The following is a 26,527-nucleotide window of genomic DNA, read 5'->3' as shown; positions in this document are numbered from 1 at the left end:
GTGCCCCCTCGCAGAGACAGTGTTGCAGTTCCCCGCGGCGCGCCCCGCCCAAAATAGCCCACGAGTACCCGGCATGAAGGACCAAGTAAACGTTGATATACTACGGTGCACGATGTAGCATTAATGGCAGCTGTGTCCTGTACGAGCGTCCGCAGCCCATGGCTTATCCGTACGCGTCCGTCAGAGCCTCGACAGAAATAGCCCAAAGCGGCGCGGGAAAACAGCGGCGCGGCGTTGGCAACGTTTGATTACATTGCAGGATATAGGCTACGTGCGGGGAAATTAACCTTCCTCCTCGGGGGAGAACGAGGAGGGATTGGGAGGAAAAGAAAGGGGAGAAGGGGAGGGAGGGTAAAGGTGGAAGGCAGGGGAAGGGTTCTTTCATCTTTTCTTCTCTTCTTCGTATTTTTTTCTATTCTTTTCCCTGATTTTCTTTCCTCCTAATTTCGGTAGAGCTACCCACAGCCTCCAACACAAGAAAACACACCAAATAGATACAATAGGAAAAAAAATAATTATACACATGCTCCCCTGCAGAGGTGCCAAATCTTCATCCTCACCACCTTCTATCTTCCATTTTCTGACCCATAACTATTACAAAGAACCATCAACAATTAACAGATAAAATGAGAAATAAAAGTAAATTTTATAAATGGGGTTGAGGGGGTAGTTTTTAGGTGTACACTTGGCATATAAATGTGAAAATCTGTCACGTTGCTTCGGCCTCCTCCTCCTCCTCCTCCTCCTCCCTCCCGTGATCCGAGGCGGACGGCGTTCCACATATCGGCCTTTTTTCTTGGTAAATCAGAATGACACAGACGGCCATGGATGGAAGCAAGGTAGGTAGTCACGTTATCAAGGATTAGGCCGGGCGAGGAGAGTAAATCAAGGCGAGATAAGTGATAAATAGCAAAAAACACGGACAGGGTGGCAGGGAGCGTAATGGTGATAGGAATAATTATTATTTATTATTTCCTAATCTACAGTGCCAGGGAGGGCCATGGCTGGGGGGTGGCGTCTTGGTCAAGGTCTGGGAATCGTTTGGACGGCGAAGTAAGGCTTTAAATGTGGAAAAATATGAAGAAAAAAAAATTTGTGGGCGTGCGGGCGGGGACAGATGCGGCGGTGGAAATGGGTGTGCTGTGGGCGTGAGTCTTGTTTGCTCTTTTGAAGGTTAGTGGAGGCGAGGAGGAGGAGGAGGAGGAGGAGGAGGTGATACATGGGGAACATAAGGTTGTTGCCTTGCAAGTATCTGTAAGTCACCCAGAGAGGCGACCACCCTGTGCTCTGCCACAGTCTTCCTCCTCTTGCTCACCTCTGTACAGTATCCCTGTGTGACCTGTAGTTCCTGGGCGGCAGGGGCGGGGCAGGACAGGGACGAGGGCAGGGGTGTGCAGCAGGAGGTGGCAGGGTGTTATTCTGTTAAGTATTTGTTTGTGTGCTTTTTAGTGATAGTTAGGGGTCAAAAATTACAAGGTTACTGGAGTACAATAACCTGGCAATGCTGCAAGACACTTTGGCTGAAGGAACAATGTATTAACTAACCTAACGCACACTTAAGTAACCTGACCTAACATTACTGCCACAAGACACTTAAGCTGTGCGTGACATCTAGCTTAATGGTATGTTGAGATGGTAGCACATAGTAAGGTATGTTCTCTGGGGCGCCAACAGTGTGTCCGGTTACTGGTTTGGATGACACGGCCAGGACTCCTTCAAAGCTCCAGGAAACTGATAGCAAAGAGTGGAGTGATCCAAACAACTGGAAAAATAGCCACAAATGTGTGTTGGGGGGAGTCAGGAGGTAGTTATAATGTATATGGCTAGGCTTAAAAGAATATATGGCTGGGTTTGTATAAATATATGGCTGGGTTACTTAAAATATATGGCTGGGTTACTTAAATATATGGTTAGGTTACTTAAATATATGGCTGGGTTACTTAAATATATGGCTGGGTTACTTAAATATATGGCTGGGTATGTACCTATAAATATATGGCTGTGTTACTTAAAATATATGGCTGGGTTTGTATAAATATATGGCTGTGTTACTTAAAATATATGGCTGGGTTTGTATAAATATATGGCTGTGTTACTTAAAATATATGGCTGTGTTACTTAAAATATATGGCTGTGTTTCTTAAATATATGGCTGGGTTTGTACCTATAAATATATGGCTGTGTTACTTAAAATATATGGCTGGGTTACTTAAAATATATGGCTGTGTTACTTAAAATATATGGCTGGGTTACTTAAAATATATGGCTGGGTTACTTAAAATATATGGCTGGGTTACTTAAAATATATGGCTGTGTTACCTAAATATATGGCTGGGTTACTTAAAATATATGGCTGGGTTACTTAAAATATATGGCTGGGTTACTTAAAATATATGGCTGGGTTACTTAAAATATATGGCTGGGTTACTTAAAATATTTGGCTGGGTTACTTAAAATATATGGCTGTGTTACTTAAAATATATGGCTGTGTTACTTAAAATATATGGCTGTGTTACTTAAAATATATGGCTGGGTTACTTAAAATATATGGCTGGGTTACTTAAAATATATGGCTGGGTTACTTAAAATCTATGGCTGGGTTACTTAAAATATATGGCTGGGTTACTTAAAATATATGGCTGTGTTTCTTAAATATATGGCTGGGTTTGTATAAATATATGGCTGTGTTACTTAAAATATATGGCTGGGTTTGTATAAATATATGGCTGTGTTACTTAAAATATATGGCTGGGTTACTTAAAATATATGGCTGTGTTTCTTAAATATATGGCTGTGTTTCTTAAATATATGGCTGGGTTTGTACCTATAAATATATGGCTGTGTTACTTAAAATATATGGCTGGGTTACTTAAAATATATGGCTGTGTTACTTAAAATATATGGCTGGGTTACTTAAAATATATGGCTGGGTTACTTAAAATATATGGCTGGGTTACTTAAAATATATGGCTGTGTTACCTAAATATATGGCTGGGTTACTTAAAATATATGGCTGGGTTACTTAAAATATATGGCTGGGTTACTTAAAATATATGGCTGGGTTACTTAAAATATATGGCTGGGTTACTTAAAATATATGGCTGGGTTACCTAAATATATGGCTGGGTTACTTAAAATATATGGCTGTGTTACTTAAAATATATGGCTGGGTTACTTAAAATATATGGCTGTGTTACTTAAAATATATGGCTGGGTTACTTAAAATATATGGCTGTGTTACTTAAAATATATGGCTGGGTTACTTAAAATATATGGCTGTGTTACTTAAAATATATGGCTGGGTTACTTAAATATATGGCTGGGTTACTTAAAATATATGGCTTGGTTACTTAAAATATATGGCTTGGGGACTTAAAATATATGGCTGGGTTACTTAAAATATATGGCTGGGTTACTTAAAATATATGGCTGGGTTACTTAAAATATATGGCTGTGTTACTTAAAATATATGGCTGGGTTACTTAAAATATATGGCTGTGTTACTTAAAATATATGGCTGTGTTACTTAAAATATATGGCTGTGTTACTTAAATATATGGTTGTGTTAGTTTAAATATATGGCTGGGTTACTTAAAATATATGGCTGTGTTACTTAAAATATATGGCTGGGTTACTTAAAATATATGGCTGGGTTACTTAAAATATATGGCTGGGTTACTTAAAATATATGGCTGTGTTACTTAAAATATATGGTTGTGTTAGTTTAAATATATGGCTGGGTTACTTAAAATATATGGCTGGGTTACTTAAAATATATGGCTGGGTTACTTAAAATATATGGCTGGGTTACTTAAAATATATTGCTGGGTTACTTAAAATATATATGGGTTACTTAAAATATATATATATATATATATATATATATATATATATATATATATATATATATATATATATATATATATATATATATATATATATATATATATATATATATATATATATATATATATATATATATATATATATATATATATATATATATATATATATATATATATATATATATATATATATATATATATATATATATATTTCCTTTCTCTTTTGCTGTGTATATATTTCTTTTTTTTTTATGTTTTCTTCACTTCATGTTTCTTTTTTCATTTGAAGTGACTTTTTATTTGTATGTTTTTCTTTTGTTTATATTTCTCATTCATTTCAGGTCCTTGTGAGGTGGGAAGGGTTGTGTTATCAACAGAGGAAGGCTCTCCTCCTCCTCCTCCTCCTCCTCCTCCAGCTGCTCTCCTTCCATTGACCTCCACCTTGGCAGCCCCTGTGAAAGGTGTGTGTTCTGGCCCATCATCATCATCATCAGGCATTAGTAGTTGTTGGAAGCATACCACTCTGATGTTTATCATTTTGACGTCGCTATACACACCAAACCCTGGAAATAATGTACCCCTTATAACAGATTTGGGATATGACGGAGACGGTGAGAGGGACAGAAATTCACGGGGACTGACAGGGAATAGTTTTAAACCACCCGCGCCTGTTAACAGCCACCTCCTCCTCCCTGTATCTGCTGTCCCATCCCTGCCTCAGCCCACCTTGTGGAATATTTTCCTCCTTGTGCTTCACATTCAAATGAAGAATGTATTCACACCACAAGAGTGTCTTGTGCATCAATCCAGGACATAAATGTAATGGGAAACAGCCAAGTGCCTGTGAGTGTTGGTGCTGGCACGGCTTAAGGGTCGCCCGCTAGGCAGGTTAGGTTTGATCAGTTTAAATTCCTTTGTCACGCAGTGCAGGGTGGTGGAAATACACAGTGCATGACGGGTGTCGAGGGGAGAGTTTGGGCAAATATTGTTCTGCTGCAGAGAACATCCATTTGTGAAGTGTTTCATTTCCTGCATGGCGCCAGTCACTTCCATTCTCCCGTACCTGAATGATATTGTGAGCAGTTCAGTAGGCAGGCAGATGGTTGGGAATGGGAATATTGTGAGCAGGGGTGAGTTCAGCAGACAGGCAGATGGTTGGGAATGTTTGGGTTGTTGATGAAGCTGTGTGCCAGAGCCTCCTCCCTGTGTTGTGTTGTCAGTGAGTGTGCTTGCCCTGCCTTCCACATGTGGGGCAGTTAGTAATAATTTTAAGGCTTCAAATATAATGGTTGGTGTGTCCAGAACCTTGGCCTCCTCCTAGTGGCTGGCCCGGTCACTACCACAGAGGAAGGCCTTGAGAAAGAGTTGTAATGAGATGTATAACAATACATTAACCTAAGAACATTTGATTCTTTATCTTTCCAAGGCATGAGTGACCCCCAAACCCTCCTTTCCACAGGACCCGTCAAGCCAGTCAGTCATCCCAGTCTGCAAGATGTCTTGGTCAAGATGGGACACAACCTAACGCGGGAACCCTTCAAGCTGGAGAACCAAGACTGGGTAGGTCAAGAGAGAGAGAGAGAGAGAGAATGAAAATATAACAAGAGAGAGAGAGAGAGAGAGAGAGAGAGAGAGAGAGAGAGAGAGAGATTACCTTACAACTTCCTCTTCCTGCATTGAGCAGTGCCTGAGGTTCCTGTTGTCCCAGTGCCTTCAGCTCTCCTCCTCCTCCTCCTCCTCCTCCTCCTCCTTCTCCTCCTCCTCCTCCTCTCTCCCTCCAGCCGCCAACACTCACTCACTCCGCCAGCTGAGTCTTCTGTACCCCCTCTGTTGTTTACCTGGTCTGAGAATACCCAGCCATGTAATCACTGTCATGGTTTGGGTGTGCAGTGACCCAGGGCGTTGAGGGAAGGCAGACGCTCTCCTATAGGGCTTCAGGCAGATACAACTCCCTCATCACCTGCTTCACTCCAGCCCAGACTTTGCCCCCAACAGCTTCATCTTAAGGTGGGACTGGTTAGGTTACGTTATGTTTAGGGTATCTTAAAACACAGGATAGGCAGGAACTTGGGATATGAATCCATAAAGAATGACCTCACTTTGTTGTATAGAAAGTCTCATTAGTAAGGAAGCATAGATGAGTTTTCTGAGTCAAGTCCTATAGTAACTGTTTGGGGTTTTGTTAGGTTAAGTTTAGGGTATCTCCAAATACATGATAGCTAGCACCTAATGGTATAAATCAATGAAGAATGACCTCACTTTGTTGTAGAGAAAGTCTCATTAGTAAGGAAGCATAGATGAGTTTTCGGAGTCAAGAACTAAAGTAGCTGTTTTGGGTTCTGTTAGGTCAAGTTTAGGAATTCCTCATACACATGATAGCCAGCACCTTATGGAGGAATGACCTCACTTTCTCCTATCCAAACCCAATTCAGTGTTGCAAGGCACCAACTTCTACTGATATAAATTAATTCATTGACATCTTTATTCTTTAATGTGTGTGTCTCAAAACACTGAAGGTAAATCTCAACGTCAATCATAACAAAACTACTTTCTACTCAAGCTTATCCCTATACTGTCCAAATCCCTTACGCAAGAGTTAACCAGCATCTTCACTCTTTCATCCCTATGTTGTCCAAACCCCTTATGCAAGATTTAAGCAGCATCTTCACGCTTTCATCCCTGTGTTGTCCAAATCCCTTATGCAAGAGTTAACCAGCATCTTCACTCTTTCATCCCTGTGTTGTCCAAATCCCTTACGCAAGAGTTAACCAGCATCTTCACTCTTTCATCCCTGTGTTGTCCAAATCCCTTACGCAAGAGTTAACCAGCATCTTTACTCTTTCATCCCTATACTGTCCAAATCCCTTATGCAAGATTTAAGCAGCATCTTCACTCTTTCATCCCTCACGCTGTTGAACTGGAACAATCTTCCTTCGTCTGTATTTCCTCCTGCCTACGACTTGCACTCTTTCAAGAGGAGGGTATCAGGACACCTCTCCTCCCGAAATTGACCTCTCTTTTTTGTTTTTATAGGAGCAGTGCCTGGTGGGCTTTTTTCATTATTGATTCCTTGTTTTACCCTTACCCTTTGACTGAAAAAAAAGGACCCAGCGTACCTTGAAAGAGACAGAGAATTTGGCATTTGATTTTGGTGATAGGGTCATGTGGGTGTATAAACCCACTATAACTGCTACTACTACTACTATTACTACTGGGAGACTGGGAGGAGTTTCTGGTGGAGAAGGGAGGGGAGAAAGGCCAGTGGGGAGAGGAGGAAAGGAATGGGAGGGGAAGGAGAGGAAGGGACAAATGAAAGGTGAAAGCGTGTTACGGGCAACTTGTAAAGACATACAATTTGGCCACACACGCTCTCTCTCTCTCTCTCTCTCTCTCTCTCTCTCTCTCAAACTTGACTGAATAAGAAAAAAAGTAAACAAATTGAATTAAATTAAAAAAATCCTCGTGTCACTTGTGCTTCCTAACAAACCAGCAAACAAACAAACGAACACACACAAAAAAAATACATAAATAAAGTAAATCCATAAAGGAATTTCATGAATTTATTACCATCTCAAGTGTTTAAACAGGAAGAACAGCAACAAGAAGAAGAAGAAGAAGAAGAAGAGGAGGAGGACACAGAGAGAGAAGAGGAAGAAGAGGAAGGACTTGTAATATGGCAGACATCAAACCAGTGGTGAGTGTTAAATAGTTTCTCTTCTTCCTTCCTTCCTTCCTTGCTTGCTTCCTTCCTTCCTTTCTTCCTTCCTTGCTTGCTTTCTTCCTTCCTTGCTTGCTTCCTTGCTTCCTTCCTTGCTTGCTTTCTTCCTTCCTTGCTTCCTTCCTTCCTTGCTTCCTTCCTTCCTTCCTTCCTTGCTTGCTTCCTTCCTTCCTTCCTTCCTTGCTTCCTTCCTTCCTTCCTTCCTTGCTTCCTTCCTTCCTTGCTTCCTTCCTTCCTTGCTTGCTTCCTTCCTTCCTTGCTTCCTTCCTTCCTTCCTTCCTTCCTTCCTTCCTTCCTTGCTTCCTTCCTTCCTTCCTTCCTTGCTTCCTTGCTTCCTTCCTTCCTTCCTTCCTTGCTTCCTTCCTTCCTTGCTTCCTTGCTTCCTTCCTTCCTTCCTTGCTTCCTTCCTTCCTTTCTTCCTTCCTTGCTTGCTTCCTTGCTTGCTTTCTTCCTTCCTTGCTTCCTTCCTTGCTTTGCTTCCTTCCTTCCTTGCTTGCTTGCTTCCTTCCTTGCTTCCTTCCTTCCTTGCTTGCTTCCTTCCTTCCTTCCTTCCTTCCTTCCTTCCTTGCTTCCTTCCTTCCTTCCTTCCTTCCTTCCTTGCTACCTTCCTTCCTTGCTTCCTTCCTTGCTTGCTTCCTTCCTTGCTTGCTTCCTTCCTTCCTTCCTTCCTTGCTACCTTCCTTCCTTGCTTCCTTCCTTGCTTGCTTCCTTCCTTCCTTGCTTGCTTCCTTCCTTCCTTGCTTCCTTCCTTCCTTCCTTCCTTGCTTCCTTCCTTGATATCGAAATTTGCAGATGACACCAAGGTTGGTGGAGAGGCCCTCACAAAGACCGACTGCAAAATCATTCAGAAAGACCTCAATCACATTATCGAATGGTCGGAAAAATGCCAAATGTCCTTTAATGTTGACAAATGCAAAGTCATGCACATTGGGTCCCTAAATAGTAACCACACATACATCATGAATGGGAGACCTCTGCAGGCGATGCAGGAGGAAAAGGATCTTGGAGTCACTATCAGCAGTGACCTGAAACACGCGAATCACTGTAAAAAAGCCTACATCAAAGCCAACACTATGCACGGGTTCATAGCGAGGAACTTTGAGTGTAAAACACCAGACGTGACGCTATCGTTGTATAACGACTCAAGGCTGGAGGCTGCAGAACGCTTAGCCTCAGACCTTACCATTATTTCCGATTGGGGCAAGAGGAACCTGGTGTCCTTCAACGCCTCAAAAACACAGTTTCTCCACCTATCCACTCGACACAATCTTCCAAACAACTATCCCCTATTCTTTGACAACACCCAGCTATCACGTTCCTCAACACTAAACATCCTCAGTCTATCCTTAACTCAAAATCTCAACTGGAAACTTCATATCTCATCTCTTACTAAATCAGCTTTCTCGAGGCTGGGCGTTCTGTACCGTCTCCGCCAGTTCTTCTCCCCCGCACAGTTGCAGTTGGCCCCATATACAGGGGCCTTGTCCGCCCTCGTATGGAGTATGCATCTCATGTGTGGGGGGGCTCCACTCACACAGCTCTTCTGGACAGAGTGGAGGCTAAGGCTCTTCGTCTCATCAGCTCTCCTCCTCATACTGATAGTCTTCTACCTCTTAAATTCCGCCGCAATGTTGCCTCTCTTTCTATCTTCTATCGATATATCCACGCTGACTGCTCTTCTGAACTTGCTAACTGCATGCCTCCCCCCCTCCCGTGGCCCCGCTGCACTCGACTTTCTACTCATGCTCATCCCTATACTGTCCAAACCCCTTATGCAAGAGTTAACCAGCATCTTCACTCTTTCATCCCTCACTCTGGTAAACTCTGGAACAATCTTCCTTCATCTGTATTTCCTTCTGCCTACGACTTGAACTCTTTCAAGAGGAGGGTATCAGGACATCTCTCCCGTATCTGATCCTGCTTTTGGCCACCTCTTTTGTTTCTTTTTTAGGAGCAGCGAGTAGCGGGCTTTTTTTTTTTTTTCTTTTTTTGTGTGCCCTTGAGCTGCCTCCTTTGTTGTAAAAAAACAATAATAATAATAATTCCATGGTAAGACCGCACCTCGAGCATACAGTACAGTTATGGTCTCCTTATTACAGAAAGGACATTGCTTTACTGGAAAGGATTCAACGACGCGCAACAAAGATGATTCCAACCTTAAGGGCTCAATCGTACGAGGAACGACTCAAGCAACTCAATCTCTTTACATTGGAGAAAAGACGCCTACGAGGGGATATGATTCAAGTCTTCAAGTATCTAAAAAAGTTCAATAACGTCGATTACTCCAAATTCTTTGAACTGCAGACCAACTCAAGAACTAGAAATAACGGTTTACCCATTCAGTCGAGTCGATGCAACATAGACATTGGAAGGAGTTTCTTTTCAAACCGAGTCATCCGCCACTGGAACAATCTTCCCTCAGAAGTAGTAAATGCGAATACCATCAACTCCTTCAATTAAAGAATCGACCGTCATTTTGCTGCGCCGGGAGTAAACAGAATAACGAGGGGCTTTCATCTGCTTCTCAATATCGAGGTGCTTTCATCTGCTCATCAAGCCCCAAGTGGCGGTCGAGCAGACTAAATCACCCAAGCGGGCGACCTCGTAATCAGCCAATAGGCTTTTTGTTGCCTGCATTTCCATGTTTCCTTGTTCCCCTGTTCACACCTCAGAAATATTGCTTAGGGGTGTGTGTGTGTGTGTGTGTGTGTGTGTGTGTGTGTGTGTGTGTAGTATAAGAGAGCACCGTCATATAAAATCCACTAAAAGGTCTACCTCTTTTCTTCTCTCCGCACACACGTGTGTTCTGGAGCGGCCTCGTGGCTGAGTCGGTAACGTGCCGGCCGGGAAGGACGATGCCAGGCGTGTCGGGGAGTAATGACCACCAGCAGCAACACGTGACCGACTTAACCAGGAAGGGCGCCTTTTTTTCTTTCTCTTCTTCTCTCTACACAACCCACCTAGCTAGGAACCTTTGTGGCTGAGTGGATATACCGTGCCGGCCGGGAAGGATGCGAGTTGAGTCCCTGCAGTGTCCGGGAGTGGTGAGGTGCCTGGGGCTGTGCGTGTAGCGAGCTGCGTCATGGCCGGTGTTATGTTCTTGGATGTCCCCCTGTTCCTGGCTGTCCTCCCGCGAATTGCGCATGCTCAGAAGCGAATGTTGACAAACAAAGACTTGTTGATAACAGCTGTTCTCACGCATCAGCATGGCTACGCTCACTTCGTTCGTCCCCCCTCCCCCCCTTACCCACCTCATGAACCTATGCTGCCCTCTAGCCCCCAAAATATCTGCCAAAATGACGGTCCTGCATATGCACATGAAGACAGTTTTGTTGTTTTGAAAATAGCAAGATGCTATTTCCCGTAAATTTACTCATGAATCATTGCATGAAGGCTGTTTACTGACCCTTCACCTCACTTTTTTACAAAACAGAGCGTCGTACTGGATTCATGAATGTTTTTCCTCTGAAACAATAAAACAATATTCCCTCCCGTGCTTGAAAACACTGGGGGGACAGCCATGTACACGCGGCCAGCTGCGTACACAGATCGTTTTCATAATGATCGGACCGCCAGGAACAGAGGGTAGCCAGGAACACGACACCGGCACGATGTGTCCGCTGAAGGCTGCCTTTTGTTTTAAACAGTCACGTGCTGGCTATCTCAAACTACCTACCTACCACATCGACTACTACTACTACCACTACTACTACTACTACTACTACTACTATTACTACCACTACTATTACTACCACTACCACTACTACTACTACTACCACTACTACTACTGCTACTACTGCTACTACTACTACTACTACTACTACTACTACAGCAACAGCAGTTGAACACGAAGAGTTAATTGTAGGATTATTTTCTCGTGTTAGCAATATTTCGTTTTCTCAGAAGCACACACGCCTCAAAAAACGTGCCACATGACTCCTCCCGCTGTGCTAAACTGTATCGTGCTGTGTGTGTGTGTGTGTGTGTGTGTGTGTGTGTGTGTGTTGTTGAATGGTCACTGTTCAGTATAGTAACCATCGCCGCCACTTGACGGTGACTCAGATTCACCGGGCGGGGAACAAAGGCACGGCACTGAGTTCTTGCTGTTCCACGTGGTGGTGGTTGTGTTACAATCAAGGGCGGATACAGGGGGGGGGCCCAGGGGGCCTGGGTCCCTCAAAAAATCTCCGCCCCCCCCAGAAAATCTCGAGTGTATGCGAATAGTGGGTACAGAACTGACTCGCTTATAATGTGCTGCAGCTATAATACGGAACGTGTCGTCGGCTGTAGGCATATGCAGGCGCGGATACGGGGGGGGCAGATGGCCCGGGGCCCCCCAAAAAATATTAGGATAACTAAATATTTGAAATACCCATGAATTTAGAAAACATAAAATATATCTAAAAAGCTAGAGAGCTGGGGAGCGAAGCCGGCCGCCGCTAGATAGCTCTGGACGCTGTCCTCCAAACTTTAAAAAAATCCTCCTCTATAGGTTCCTTGGGCTTTACTATGCGGAGGTGGACGGGATGCTCAGGCAAGATTTCAATTCTTTCGGTGTCTGATGTAATTTTTCACTCTCCTGCAGGGCCAGGGCACAACGGGCACGTGCCCAGGGCCCCGCTCTCTTATGGGCCCCGCACTCTTCTAACAATCTATATACTCGTACAGGGCCATAGTACGCCGTACCCGGGGATGTCCACTTTCTGAGAGAGTCAAAACGAAAACTGGTACCTTTCTGTTGCATTTCTGGAGAACTCAGGATTTTCTTTATTTATTTTCAGTATTTAAGTTACGGAATCGTATATTGAATATTATAGAGCAAGATTTAAAGGCCTAGGAAAAATCTTTGTGACCTCATTCTTCACATGCAGCTTGACGCCACCGCTGGGTTCCTCATCGCCATACGTGATCCCCGCTTTCTCGTTGGACTGGTTGTAATGGAGTGTATATTGACGCATACTCTCGAGCCGAGCCGAACTCTTCAGAGAAAAGATGGCGACCTGGTGTTAGCCTATGCCACATTTCGTGGCATGGAGACCATTTTGGCCAAGCTCAGAGCAGATGCGGAGAATTATTCCCACATCGTGTTCATGAAAGCGGAAGAGGTTTTGGCCGAGGTGGGGTCATCGCATGACACCATCCCTGTGCCACGACTCTGTGGACGACAGACCCAGCGATCAAATGTTCCGAGCGAGAATGCTGAGGAGTACTACCGCCGGGCGGTGTACATTCCGTTCGTGGACCACGTCTTGGCCGAGTTGAAGAGTTGGTTCGGTGACGACACAGTGCCTGTCGCACTTCAGCTCAAGCAACTCTTCAAAGACCCCAAAACGGATGTTGCGGCTGTGCTTCAAGCGGCAAAGCTCTACGAGCTCGACATGGAATCCCTGACACTCGTGAAGGCGCTGGGCATTATCTGCTCCGGTCTTCCAAACTATCAAAGAAGCCCAGGCACACGCCAGCACCAGCATGTTCCCCAATCTCGCCATTCTCTTGAAAACTCTATTGACGCTTCCAGTCTCCAACGCGGAAGCCGAGAGGTCTTTCTCAGAATTGAAAAGGCTGAAAACCTATCTGAGGATTAGCCTACCGTCGGCCAAGAGCGCCTGAATGGACTTGCCCTCCACTATGATATCCACATTTCAGTCGAGAGTTCGGCAAATTCGGCGAAAAAAACCGCCGACTACTCTTTGCTAAGTGAGGCACTTGTTGAATACGTGGGAATTTGTAAATATATTTCTTTAAATCAGCCAATCTTTGCAAATGTGTTACCTCAATCCCATGTAAAAGAAGCCCTATAAGAATTCATTTTTATCTTCAGCTGTGTTTACATGTTAACTCTTTTGTAAAGGTTAGGTTTGTAATTTATATATGACCTGCATTATGGCTGGAGTAGGTAGGAAGACACCTACCGAACGGGCGCAAGCCACTCCCAGTGAGGTATATATGGGAGGTAAGAAGGGAGCTGAAGCCCTCCAAAGACCCTTCCCATGTCCTCACTAACCGTTTCCCTATTGTCTCACCAACACCGGAGAGTAGTTCAGCATGCTCTCTAAAGACAGATCCTCTCTTTATCCACAACCCACTACATTCACACAACATATACACCTTTTCCCAAAATTCAAATTTCAAAATGGCGCACCTACAACAAGCCTCGGAGTCCCCGCCTGGGGGGACTCCTGGGACAAACTCCCCCAGGGATGACTCTCCTTCTGGCTGCCGACCCGAGAGGTGTCTTGGTAACTCCTCGAACCTCTTTCTTCTCAATTTCTGCAACATTCGCGGTCTTCGCTCTAATTTTCATTCTGTGGAACATCATCTCTCCTCCTCTAAACCTCACCTTCTCTTCCTTACCGAAACACAGGTTTCTGAGGCTACTGACAGTAATCTCTACTCTGTTCCCTCCTACTATTTCTATCCTAAATTTCAATCCAAAGCTGGATGTTGCGCCTACGTGCGCAACGACATCACTTGCTCTCGTGCCCACAACTTTGACTCTTCTGAATTTTCTACCATCTGGCTAAGACTTCATTGTCATTCTATTACTAAATACATATTTTTTTTTTTTTTTTTTTTTTTTTTTTTTTTTACAACAAAGGAGGCAGCTCAAGGGCACACAAAAAAAGAAAACAATAATAAAAAAAAAGCCCGCTACACGCTGCTCCTAAAAAAGAAACAAAAGTGGTGGCCGAAAGGAAGATCAAATACGGGAGGAGAGGTGTCCTGATACCCTCCTCTTGAAAGAGTTCAAGTCGTAGGCAGGAGGAAATACAGATGAAGGAAGATTGTTCCAGAGTTTACCAGCGTGAGGGATGAAAGAGTGAAGATGCTGGTTAACTCTTGCATAAAGGGTTTGAACAGTATAGGGATGAGCATGAGTAGAAAGTCGAGTGCAGCGGGGCCGCGGGAGGGGGGGAGGCATGTAGTTAGCGAGTTCAGAAGAACAGTCAGCGTGGAAATATCGATAGAAGATAGAAAGAGAGGCAACATTGCGGCGGAATTTAAGAGGTAGAAGACTATCAGTATGAGGAGGAGAGCTGATGAGACGAAGAGCCTTAGCCTCCACTCTGTCCAGAAGAGCTGTGTGAGTGGAGCCCCCCCCACACATGAGATGCATACTCCATACGAGGGCGGACAAGGCCCCTGTATATGGACAGCAACTGTGCAGGAGAGAAGAACTGGCGGAGACGGTACAGAACGCCCAACCTCGAGGAAGCTGATTTAGTAAGAGATGAGATATGAAGTTTCCAGTTGAGATTTTGAGTTAAGGATAGACCGAGGATGTTTAGTGTTGAGGAAGGTGATAGCTGGGTGTTGTCAAAGAATAGGGGATAGTTGTTTGGAAGATTGTGTCGAGTGGATAGGTGGAGAAACTGTGTTTTTGAGGCGTTGAAGGACACCAGGTTCTTCTTGCCCCAATCGGAAATAATAGTAAGGGCTGAGGCTAAGCGTTCTGCAGCCTCCAGTCTTGAGTCGTTAAGTTCCTGAAGGGTGGGTCTTCTATTAAAAGAAGTTGAGTAATGCAGAGTGGAATCATCGGCGTAGGAATGGATAGGACAGTTCGTTTTGGAAAGAAGATCATCAATGAACAACAGAAAAAGAGTGGGAGATAGGACAGAACCCTGTGGGACACCACTGTTAATAGATTTAGGGGAAGATCAGTGACCCTCTACCACGGCAGAAATAGAACGGTCAGAAAGGAAACTGGAGATAAAGGTACAGAGAGAAGGATAGAAATCGTAGGAGGGTAGTTTGGAAAGCAAAGATTTGTGCCAGACCCTATCAAAAGCTTTTGATATGTCCAGCGCAATAGCAAAAGTTTCACCGAAACGGCTAAGAGAGGATGACCAAGAGTCAGTTAAGAAGGCTAGGAGATCACCAGTAGAACGCCCCTTGCGGAACCCATACTGGCGATCAGATAGAAGGTCAGAAGTGGAAAGGTGCTTTTGAATCTTCCGGTTAAGGATTGATTCAAAAGCTTTAGATAGACAAGAAAGTAAAGCTATAGGACGGTAGTTTGAGGGATTGGAGCGGTCACCCTTCTTAGGTACAGGCTGTATGAAGGCATACTTCCAGCAAGAAGGAAAGTTAGATGTTGACAGGCAGAGGCGAAAGAGTTTGACCAGGCAGGGTGACAGCACGGAGGCACAGTTTTTAAGGACAATAGGAGACCTCCATCAGGTCCATAAGCCTTCTGAGGATTGAGGCCAGAGAGGGCATAGAAAACATCATTTTGAAGAATCTTTATAACAGGCATAAAGGAGTCAGAGGGGGATAAGTAGGAGGAATATGCCCAGAATCGTCCAGAGTGGAGTTTTTAGAAAAAGTTTGAGAGAAGAGTTCAGCCTTAGAGATAGATGAGACGGCAGTGTTGCCGTCAGGACTGAGGAGTGGAGGGAAAGATGAAGAAGTGAAGTTGGAGGAGATGTTTTTGGCTAGATGCCAGAAGTCACGGGAAGAGTTAGAGAAAGCAAGGTTTTGACATTTTCTATTAATGAAAGAATTTTTGGTTAGTCGGAGAATAGATTTGGCACGATTTCGGGCAGAAATGTAAAGTTCATAATTAGCATTAGTTTGAAGGCTCTGGTACCTTTTGTGAGCTACCTCTCTATCATTGACAGCACGAGAACAAGCGTGATTAAACCAAGGCTTTTTAGCGTGAGGAGTAGAGAAAGAACAAGGAATGTATGCCTCCATTCCAGAGACAATCACCTCTGTGATGCGCTGAGCACACACAGAGGGGTCTCTATCCTGGAAGCAATAATCATTCCACGGGAAATCGGAAAAGTACATCCTCAGGTCGTCCCACCGAGCTGAAGCAAAAGGCCAGAAGCATCGCCTCTTCGGTGGGTCCAGAGGGTGTAGAGGAGCGATAGGACAGGATACAGAAATAAGATTGTGATCGGAGGAGCCCAACGGAGAGAGCAGTTTGACAGAATATGCAGAAGGGTTTGAGGTAAGGAAGAGGTCTAGAATGTTGGGCCTATCTCCAAGACGGTCGGGAATAGCTACGTGTAGGGTGCTGGACCAACTGCTCTCGGTCGTTGAGGATAGCAAAGTTGTAGGCTTGCTCACCAGGATGGTCAGTGAAAGAGGATGAAAGCCAAAGCTGGTGGTGAACATTGAAATCTCCTAGGATGGAGATTTCAGCGAAGGGAGAGTGGGTCAAGATGTGCTCCACTCTAGAATTCAAATAGTCAAAGAATTTTACATAGTTGGTAGAGTTAGGTGAGAGATAAACAGCACAGATGTATTTAGTAATAGAATGACAATGAAGTCTTAGCCAGATGGTGGAAAATTCAGAAGAGTCAAGGTCGTGGGCACGAGAGCAAGTGATGTCGTTGCGCACGTAGGCACAACATCCAGCTTTGGATTGAAATTTAGGATAGAGATAGTAGGAGGGAACAGAGTAGAGATTCCTGTCGGTAGCCTCAGAAACCTGTGTTTCGGTAAGGAAGAGAAGGTGTGCTGTTTATCTCTCACCTAGCTCTACCAACTATGTAAAATTCTTTGACTATTTGAATTCTAAAGTGGAGCACATCTTGACCCACTCTCCCTCTGCTGAAATCTCCATCCTAGAAGATTTCAATGTTCACCACCAGCATTGGCTTTCATCCTCTTTCACTGACCACCCTGGTGAACAAGCCTACAACTTTGCTATCCTCAACGACCTAGAGCAATTGGTCCAGCACCCTACATGTATTCCCGACCGTCTTGGAGACCGGCCCAACATTCTAGACCTCTTCCTTACCTCAAACCCTTCTGGTTATTCTGTCAAACTGTTCTCTCCGTTGGGCTCCTCCGATCACAATCTTATTTCTGCATCCTGTCCTATCGCTCCTGTACACCCTCTGGACCCATCGAAGAGGCGATGCTTCTGGCATTTTGCTTCAGCTCGGTGGGACGACCTGAGGATGTACTTTTCCGATTTCCCGTGGAATGATTATTGCTTCCAGGATAGAGACCCCTCTGTGTGTGCTCAGCGCATCACAGAGGTGATTGTCTCTGGAATGGAGGCTGCCATTCCTCGGTCTTTCTCTACCTCACGCCTCCTTTGTTGTAAAAAAAAAAAAAAAACTTGCTGCTTACATATCGAAATAAACGTTAGTTATCTTCGAATGCTCGTATGGTGATGATTTCTACCTGTTCAGATCTGCCTTTTCACTGGTCGGATGTACAATTTGAATTGTTTCTTGTTATTGCTTGCCAGCTGAAATATTGATTACATTTCATATATATATATATATATATATATATATATATATATATATATATATATATATATATATATATATATATATATATATATATATATATACAAGAAATAAATATTTGTCACATATACGTAATTGATCGCTCGGGAGCTGCGGATTTTAAACGAAGAACCGCCATCACTATCCATTGGTCTTCACTGTTTTGAGGCTGTCGCTAACATGAAATTTTACCATCGGGCCCCCCCTAAATTGATTTTCTGGATCACCCCTCTCTCTCTCTCTCTCTCTCTCTCTCTCTCTCTCTCTAAGTTTAGATAAATGTATTGGATGTATTTTCATTTTTTTAATTTTGGTCGTGCAAATCCTGCGAGGCTGAAGAGTAATTAAGTTATTGTGGTGCCCGACACGGACACTTATCCTAACATTTCCCTTTTGACCAACACAACAAAAATGGAAGGGAAGCAAAACACAGTGTTGGAAAATCAGAGAAGAATCACTTTATTAATAAGAGAAGATAGCTATATAGGTGCTTAATAACAATGTCAGGAGGCGCCGTTGCAAAGGGCAGTCATCATCATCAGCAGCAGCAGCAGCAGCACCCAAACGTAAACAAACCAACACGTGCTGGACGCCGCCCGCGGAACACCGCCACCCAGCGCCCTTTCTGGATTTGGATAATAATGCGCAGGGCACCAAAGAAGGTGCATAACACGCATATTTGTTGGCTGTTGGGGGGACGGGGAGCCGAGTGAACAAGGGAGGGAAGTGAATCAAGTGTAATTGTTAGTGTTGGTGTGTTGTGGTGACAAGTGAGTGTGTATTTGTTTTTTGAATGTGTCTATTGTACCGCAGTCTGTTGAGGGAGGCTGTTCCAGCGGTGTGTGGTGAGCGGAAAGTATGATTTCTGTGCAGCCAGACTCTTACTCTTCCTCCGCTTCCCAGTTCCTTGAGTGTGTGGAGGAGTAAGCCGTGATCTGCCTTAGGGGGCTTCGTGGTGCAGTGGTTAGCACACTCACCTCACGACCCAGAGAGCGCGGGTTCGATTCCCGGTCGGAGTGGAAAAATTTGGGCGGCTTTTCCGATACCCTTTCGTAGCCCCTGTCCACCCAGCAGTGAATGGGTACCAGGTATTAATCGGGGGTTGTGTCCCGTCTCCTGGGGTCTGTTCCCTTCTCCTATAATTCCTTCCCCTTCTGTCTCTCTCCGACATATGACCACAGATGTTACGCCCACTAAGCAAAACTTTCCCCCGTGTCCAGTGATTTATGGAAGAGAATGGAAAGCGGGTGTGAGAGCTCATTTTTACAATTCCTGAGTAGGGCTGCAGGAATGTTGTCAGGTTCAGAGTTGGGGGACATTTCGGTGATGGCTTCTAGTACGTCTCCTGGACTGAAAGCCTTGTCACTCAGTTGTCCATTGCACCTCATGGAAGAGGGTTTTGGGAGAGTCTTCTCTCTCAGAGGGATGCTGTAGAATGTCATACTGTTCTTTGAGGCAGGAGTTTAAACCAAACGGTATAAACCAATAAGAAAACAGTGGTTTAAACCAACTAATAAAACCATTTTTGTTCTTTTCTTTTGTGTGTATCTTGTTAGTTTCATCAGTATTGTGGTTTTAACTATATGTAAGATTTGAATTATGTACAGCAGGTTTAAACCAGGGCCAGGGGTGTCAAACTCAAAACCCTTGGAGGGCCAATTCTTACTCTGAAGTGCCGTCTTGGGGGCCAACAAGGGTAGAAAATACAGACAAGATTAAAGTTACCGTGATACCGCGGGCCATTTATGACTATCCTGCGGGCCATGAGTTTGACTCCCCTGGTTTAAGAAACATCAATAAAACCAGCTAGTGTTTTTTTGTGTATCTTTGTATCAGGTATTGTGGTTTAATTATATGTGGTTTTAAATTTTTTATTATGCATAGTCATTTTACTAATACCAGCATGAAAACATCAGTTGGTGAACTCAAATCTCTATTCAAATGCACTAACTTCAAAGTAACTCAAAACATGATTTTGGTACATTATATATATATATATATATATATATATATATATATATATATATATATATATATATATATATATATATATATATATATATATATATATATATATTTTTTTTTATTTTTTTTTCGTTGCCTATTGCGCCGGTAGGCATCTTCCAGTGGGGCCTGATGGTCGGCCCAAGGCTTTCTTCAGGTGGGGCCTGATGGTCGGCCCAAGGTTTTCTTCAGGTGGGGCCTGATGGTCGGCCCAAGGCTTTCTTCCAGGTGGGGCCTGATGGTCGGCCCAGCCCGTTCTGGCGCAGGCGAGTGTTTATAGTGGCGCCATCTTGCATTGGCTCATGCTGCCCCCCGGAACTCGTTCTTGATTCGCTTGGACGGCTTCCTCAGAGTCCGGGTTGATGGGTGGTCTTCAGGACAGCATGTGGGTAGTTTTAAGCCACTTGGTGGTGACTGAAAATCCAAGTGGTAGCGTGAGGATTCGAACCCGTCGTCCATCACGCAGTGAATGTGGGTCCAGTATGCTACCAGTTCATACCACCTACCTATCTATATATATATATATATATATATATATATATATATATATATATATATATATATATATATATATATATATATATTATATATATATTTGCCACTTCACACTGTACAGTGTGTATGCTAAGGCGGCCACTGTTGTTCTGACTCACAGGCTTGGACATTTTTTGTGCGTGTGTGTGTGTGTGTGTTATTTTTTTGTTTATTCTTTGTATTTATATGTTAAATAATTTTAAATAATGAATACAAAAGTGATGAAGGGTAAAACAAAACGTGTGAAGTATTATCTGAAGGCTAGACACTTTGTTGTTGATACAGGTTGTTGACTTGTACTGTACAGGAAAGGAACGGGTGAGGCTTGACTACAACACAGTGCTCACTTCTCATCCCCAATAGAGGGCTCATTGTCAACTACAATTTTTTTCACCATTTATCAAAAATAAAAAATCTTGTGCTTTCATGTAGTGACTTCCCTGCAATTGAAGAATGGTGGCTCAAAGGCGTTATTCTGTACACTAATGTTTTCCAGACATGGCATATGGCAAGGAAATATCTCCAGACAGGAAGCGTGCTGGCTGGTCACACTCTGATGAGAAGGGCCTGCTGCTGAGGACTCTTTGGATGAGTTCATAACAGTGACCATCCAGCGTATTGTTGAAGACTCTCAAGCTGTTGATCTTCATGCAGAGGCTCAACATACCTCGGCTGAACTTGAAAATCCTGTGAGTATTGCTGGAATTGTACATTAATTTTACTATTATAGTTGAAAGTTTTTAATTGTACACCGATATATTTACTAAAATTATAATAATCAGAGTTGAACTTACAATATGGATGAATTGTACATTAGAATGTTACTATTATATTTGGAAGCTTTTAATTGTACACTGATATATTTACTAAAAACATACGTAATATTCAAAGTTGAACTTACATTAAGGCTTGGCATCTATTTGTCTTAGGGGGCTTCGTGGTGCAGTGGTTAGCACTCTCGGCTCGCAACCGAGAGAGCCCGGGTTCGATTCCCGGGTGGAGTGGAAAAATTTGGGCGGCTTTTCCGATACCCTACGCCCCTGTCCACCCAGCAGTGAATGGGTACCAAGTATTAATCGGGGGTTGTGTCCCGTCTCCTGGGGTCTGTTCCCTTCTCCTATAATTCCTTCCCCTCCTGTCCCTCTCCGGCACATGACCACAGATGTTGCGCCCACTGAACCAAACTTTCCAACTGTTCCCTTCTCCTATAATTCCTTCCCCTCCTGTCCCTCTCTGGCACATGACCACAGATGTTGCGCCCACTGAACCAAACTTTCCAACTGTTCCCTTCTCCTATAATTCCTTCCCCTCCTGTCCCTCTCTGGCACATGACCACAGATGTTGCGCCCACTAAACCAAACTTTCCAACTTTCTGGGCCGCGACAATCCAGCGACTCGGTGTACACGAGGTCTTGGGTGCGAAATGTTGATGTGAAAGGGTCGCACAGAGAGGTCTAGAAACGATCGGCGGATGCTGATTTGGCACAGTGTGAAGGGGGCCTAAGAGTTGGTGGGTTGTCGTGGCCCAGAGTCAGCACAGTGTGAACAGGGCCTGGGAGGGTAACTAAGGAAGCTGTAAATTAATGACACAAGAGAGATATCTGTATTATTGTATTGTAACTTGTGACAGTCAGCACTTTAGTAAGCAGTTTGGGAGAAGTAACCATTTTGATGTGTTTTCCAGAGTGCTAAAAAGTCTGCTATTGGTCAGCGCATCCTTGGCGTCCTGCCCGGTATGAAGCAGGAAACCCCGGCAGTGGTTGTCTTTGTGGGTTTGTGGCCGACAGTACATGCTGGAGCACATCATGTATGACTTTGACGACCCTCAAGTGGTAAGGCACACTTGATTATAGTTTAACTTCTTGTAAGTGACTGTTCTCTTGTAAATTTCCTCTGCAGTCAGTTGGGGGCTTCGTGGTACAGTGGTTAGCACTTTCGGCTCACAGCCCAGAGAGCCCGGGTTCGATTCCCAGGCGGAGTGGAAAAATTTGGGTGGCTTCTCCGATACCCTACGTAGCCCCTGCCCAGCCAGCAGTTTAGCAGGTATTAATCGGGGGTTGTGTCCTGTCTCCTGGGGTCTGATATCTTGGCGCGCCATCTTTCTTGCAAGGAAAATGGAGAGGTCAGTCTCCCGGTGAGCCAGTCTTCTTTTTCAGCACTTTACGACATCCTGCCGGAACACTCCTTTGCGTCACCATCCTTCGGCTTGGGCCAGTTGTTTACACGTGAATGCGATGTGTCCCTGCCGCTGCCTTGTACCCTGCCCCGGAGGAGGCAACAAGTTGGCACCGTCTCATTTGGCTTCCCAGTGTTCCAAGCTTTTCGTCCTCACTGGTATTTAGTTTGTCACTGATTACCGTCTCAGAGGTTCTCAGGAAGGCTTTGTACTTGGTGGAGTGGACTTGTTGCCTCTGCTTTAGGCGTTGTGCTTTTAAGATTAAAGGCCGTCACAGTAACTTGGGATCTACTACTTCACGTGTGTGTGTGGCGAGGAATTACTACGACCTGCCTGACTGACTGGCTCCAAGTGGTGGTGACCTGGGGTGTTGTCAGCCTCAGCGGGTCATGTCTCCTGGGTAGTAATTACTGGTGCCGGACCTGGACGGAAAACATCGGCATTCACATTGAGTTCTTAACCGCCTCGGGTCAGCGTCGTTAGGCAGAGGGGATGCCGAGGTGAGCACATGTTTCTCTCCTTCCTCCTGGCACTGCCGTCATCACTGTTCTCTCCTTCCTTCCTTCCTTCGTAAAGAGCTCAATGTTACCAGCAGGTCGGACTTACAGCTGTTCTCCCCATTACAATTAGATGACAGTATGGCCGTAACAATTAAATGACACAACCAATTATTACGGGGCCAATGTTCGTCCGTGCACGACCCAGCCGCTGATGCCGCCGCCAACACAACCAGGTCGCTCCTGTCCACTCTGTCCACTTCACTATAGTCGGTTCCTGGCGGCCTGAGCCTTCAGGGTGGACTTGGCACCATTGCTTGGGTGACGGTGCTGGCGCTCACTGGACAATTCTTAACTTGTTCCAACGCGCACAAAATTGACTCTGTATTCCTACCAAAACCCTGTGTGAGCTGTAGGCAACAGATTGCACCAATGAAAACTAATGCAATAATATCTTTATTGATAAGTGTGTGCCTTTTGAACTATTGTAAATAAATACAAAACAACATCCATAACAAAATTAAGTCGGAACTGCACGCAAGCGGACAATGTCCAGCGGCTGAAGCAACTGTTGGTGCCAGACTTTTTTAATTACTTTTCACTGCTACAAATTGCCAGGGTACACAATGTCACTCGTTAAGTAACTCATTCACTGTGAGATTTCTTGGTATATTTTTGGTCCTGTGTAGTGATGCTGCCTAACGTAAACATTGGCAAGAACCTTGTCATTTCTTTCAGTGCTTCCATTACTCCTGAAATATGTTTATAATATTTGTGGGCGATAAATAGCCACAAGGAAGAGCCATTACAAGAATAACTACATTTATATAACAAATGTGTTGACTTTAAGCAGCAGAGACTGTGTCATGGCAGCGATATTGCCGCAGCTCAGACCTAGCAAACAACAGCCAGTGAGCGGCGCAGACACCGCCACTCACGCCAAGTCCGCCCCCGAAGGAAAATCTGCACGACTACAGTTAAGTTATACAAAGCTCTAAGCCCCCTCTCCGCCTCCTCCTCGCCTCCAGCGTCATGAACTTCATTTCCTTCAATCTGTTCTGGTGTGGCAGACAATTCCTTCCCCGGGTACCATTCTGGCCTCTCTAACCTTTCCTTATGTGTGTGTGTGTGTGTGTGTGTGTGTGTGTGTGTGTTACCTGCAATAATGTTTTCTTTCATGTAGTAATTCAATGTCATGTTTCTCAGTAGGTGTTATGGAGGCACTGCCATCTCTGCCTACCACTTTATTGAAAGGATACACACTTTCTGAATTCAGTGTTCCTCAAACAGGCATTAATGTGATACATTCTACAGAATATGCTATATATTGATGGCTCTCTTGTTGACAGGATGGAAGGCAAGACTCCAGAATCAGCACAGTCCGCAGCAGTCCAAGAAGGAGCAGAGGGAGTCAGTCCAGGGCCAGCCAGTCCTGTGATGGACCACACACTTTACTACCAAGGACACTTATACACTTACATACACTTACATACAGTCCAAGAAGGAGCAGAGGGAGTCAGTCCAGGGCCAGCCAGTCCTGTGATGGACCACACACTTTACTACCAAGGACACTTATACACTTACATACACTTACTTACATACAGTCCAAGAAGGAGCAGAGGGAGTCAATCCAGGGCCAGCCAGTCCTGTGATGGACCACACACTTTACTTCTAAAGACACTTATACACTTACATACACTTACATACAGTCCAAGAAGGAGCAGAGGGAGTCAGTCCAGGGCCAGCCAGTCCTGTGATGGACCACACACTTTACTACTAAGGACACTTATACACTTACTTACATACAGTCCAAGAAGGAGCAGAGGGAGTCAGTCCAGGGACAGCCAGTCCTGTGATGGACCACACACTTTACTACCAAGGACACTTATACACTTACATACACTTATAGTTTACAGTCGAGTTTCTTTAGTTAGTTTTTTTTTGTCATTTAGTTCTCAGTTAATTTTGTTACTTATTTCTCCATTTATTTATTACTCTCTCTCTCTCTCTCTCTCTCTCTCAGGTCATAAAGTGACCTGCACATCTTCATTTAAGTTGAAATAATACACACTTGGTAATTACTTTTTTAATGATGGAGCAAAAACAGGAACACTGGGGAAGGGGGGGACTCCTTCATGTGGCTGGGGGGTATGTCAACACCATAAGGGTCCTGTGAGCTGATATATATATATTAGGGTGGTCCACAAGGTAGGGGGTGAAAAAAAAAATTAGGAGTTTCTTTTTTTCCCAGGCAGTTTTAGGTGAATATTATAGAGAAACTTTCGCCTGTTAAGTTTTATCTCTATTTAATAATATTTAGTGGTGGCGCAAGACATGTGAAGTTTATACCCTGGCCGCGTCTGGGTCCCCCCCAGACAAGGTGACACCGTTTGGGTGTTAGCCGCTCCAAGACGGGGGTGTCATGTTTGCGAGGCACTCACTGTAGCAGAGTCGTCAGGGACGCCTTCGAAGCCACCGAGAACCTCTTGCTGTGGTCCGCCACAACACCGAGCAAGGACTGGAGCTGCTCGTCCTTCTTCGTGTGGCTTCGGAGGAGCGGGCCCCTTCTTCAGATGAATCCTCTTGGGGACGTCCTCATCTCCCTCATCCTCATCGTCATTTTCCTCCATCGCCACAGCCATGGCTTGCTTCGTCTCCGCGGGAACCTTGCAGCTGGTCTGAAAGCTGGGTGACCACTGACTACAGCCGCCTGACACACTGCGTCGCTGCGTGTGAGTCAGCCAATCAAGTTGACACACACAGTGACACAGTGTGCCAGGCGGCTGCAGTCAGTCGTGATTGGCTGGTGGCTCACCGATCTGCTACAACCGTATAAGAATAAGTGAAGTGCATGATGCAATCACAATATGATGTCATCATTCCTTCCTGGGACAAAACAGCCGAAAATTCAATCGCCTTGCGCCACCCCTAAATGTTGTCCAATTTTGATGAAATTTTACTGGGAGAGTTTTCTCCCGGAACGATGCCATAAAACGTCCAGGGAGCAAAAGAAATCAATAGTTGATATATATATATATATATATATATATATATATATATATATATATTATATATATATATATATATATATATATATATATATATTGTATGTGTATATCCTGAGTGAATCTGTATGTTGGTATACATCTGTTAGCAGCAGTGACAGTATTCAGCACATTGCGTTCATCATTCTCCAGCCTCAAAAACTCTCGCACCGACACAACCAACGACAAAGTTTGCGTTGAAACTGTTATTTTGTGACGTCCATTTGTGTTCTTTGACGCAGCTGTCCGCCAGAAAATACCAGAGTGCAATGCGCTGAGTACCATGGTTTGTGTGTGTGTGTGTGCAGATTACACTGTGGAACCTTGAAAGCTGTTGTGAAAATATGAACTAATAAAAATTAAAGCAAAAGAAAATATTGTGTTTTTCGTGTTCCTCTCCGTGTGTGTGTGTGTGTGTGTTGTTTCTCTATTCTTTCATTCTTCCTGTTCCTTTTG

At 44.2% G+C, this 26,527-nt stretch overlaps 1 long non-coding RNA gene and 1 other non-coding gene across 9 annotated transcripts; both read left to right on the top strand.

Moving 5' to 3' along the window:
* The first annotated feature begins 734 nt into the window (after positions 1-734).
* LOC126991973 (uncharacterized) lies at positions 735-25,058 on the top strand. Of its 8 annotated transcripts, XR_007746004.1 has the most exons (8): positions 896-1,173; positions 4,187-4,306; positions 5,305-5,405; positions 5,736-5,852; positions 7,433-7,539; positions 22,039-22,186; positions 23,878-24,003; positions 24,377-25,058. It is a non-coding gene; the product is annotated as an uncharacterized LOC126991973 (long non-coding RNA). The 8 variants fall into 8 exon arrangements; XR_007746001.1 differs by lacking the exons at positions 896-1,173; positions 5,736-5,852 and adding an exon at positions 735-839; XR_007746008.1 differs by lacking the exons at positions 896-1,173; positions 4,187-4,306 and adding an exon at positions 745-839.
* Positions 21,287-21,358, top strand: Trnaa-cgc (transfer RNA alanine (anticodon CGC)). Its single transcript has one exon. It is a non-coding gene; the product is annotated as a tRNA-Ala (tRNA).
* Positions 25,059-26,527: the final 1,469 nt, after the last annotated feature.

Source organism: Eriocheir sinensis, unplaced genomic scaffold, assembly GCF_024679095.1.
Source record: "Eriocheir sinensis breed Jianghai 21 unplaced genomic scaffold, ASM2467909v1 Scaffold377, whole genome shotgun sequence".
NCBI classification, from domain to species: domain Eukaryota; kingdom Metazoa; phylum Arthropoda; class Malacostraca; order Decapoda; family Varunidae; genus Eriocheir; species Eriocheir sinensis.
This window is presented reverse-complemented; position numbering and strand designations above follow the sequence as displayed.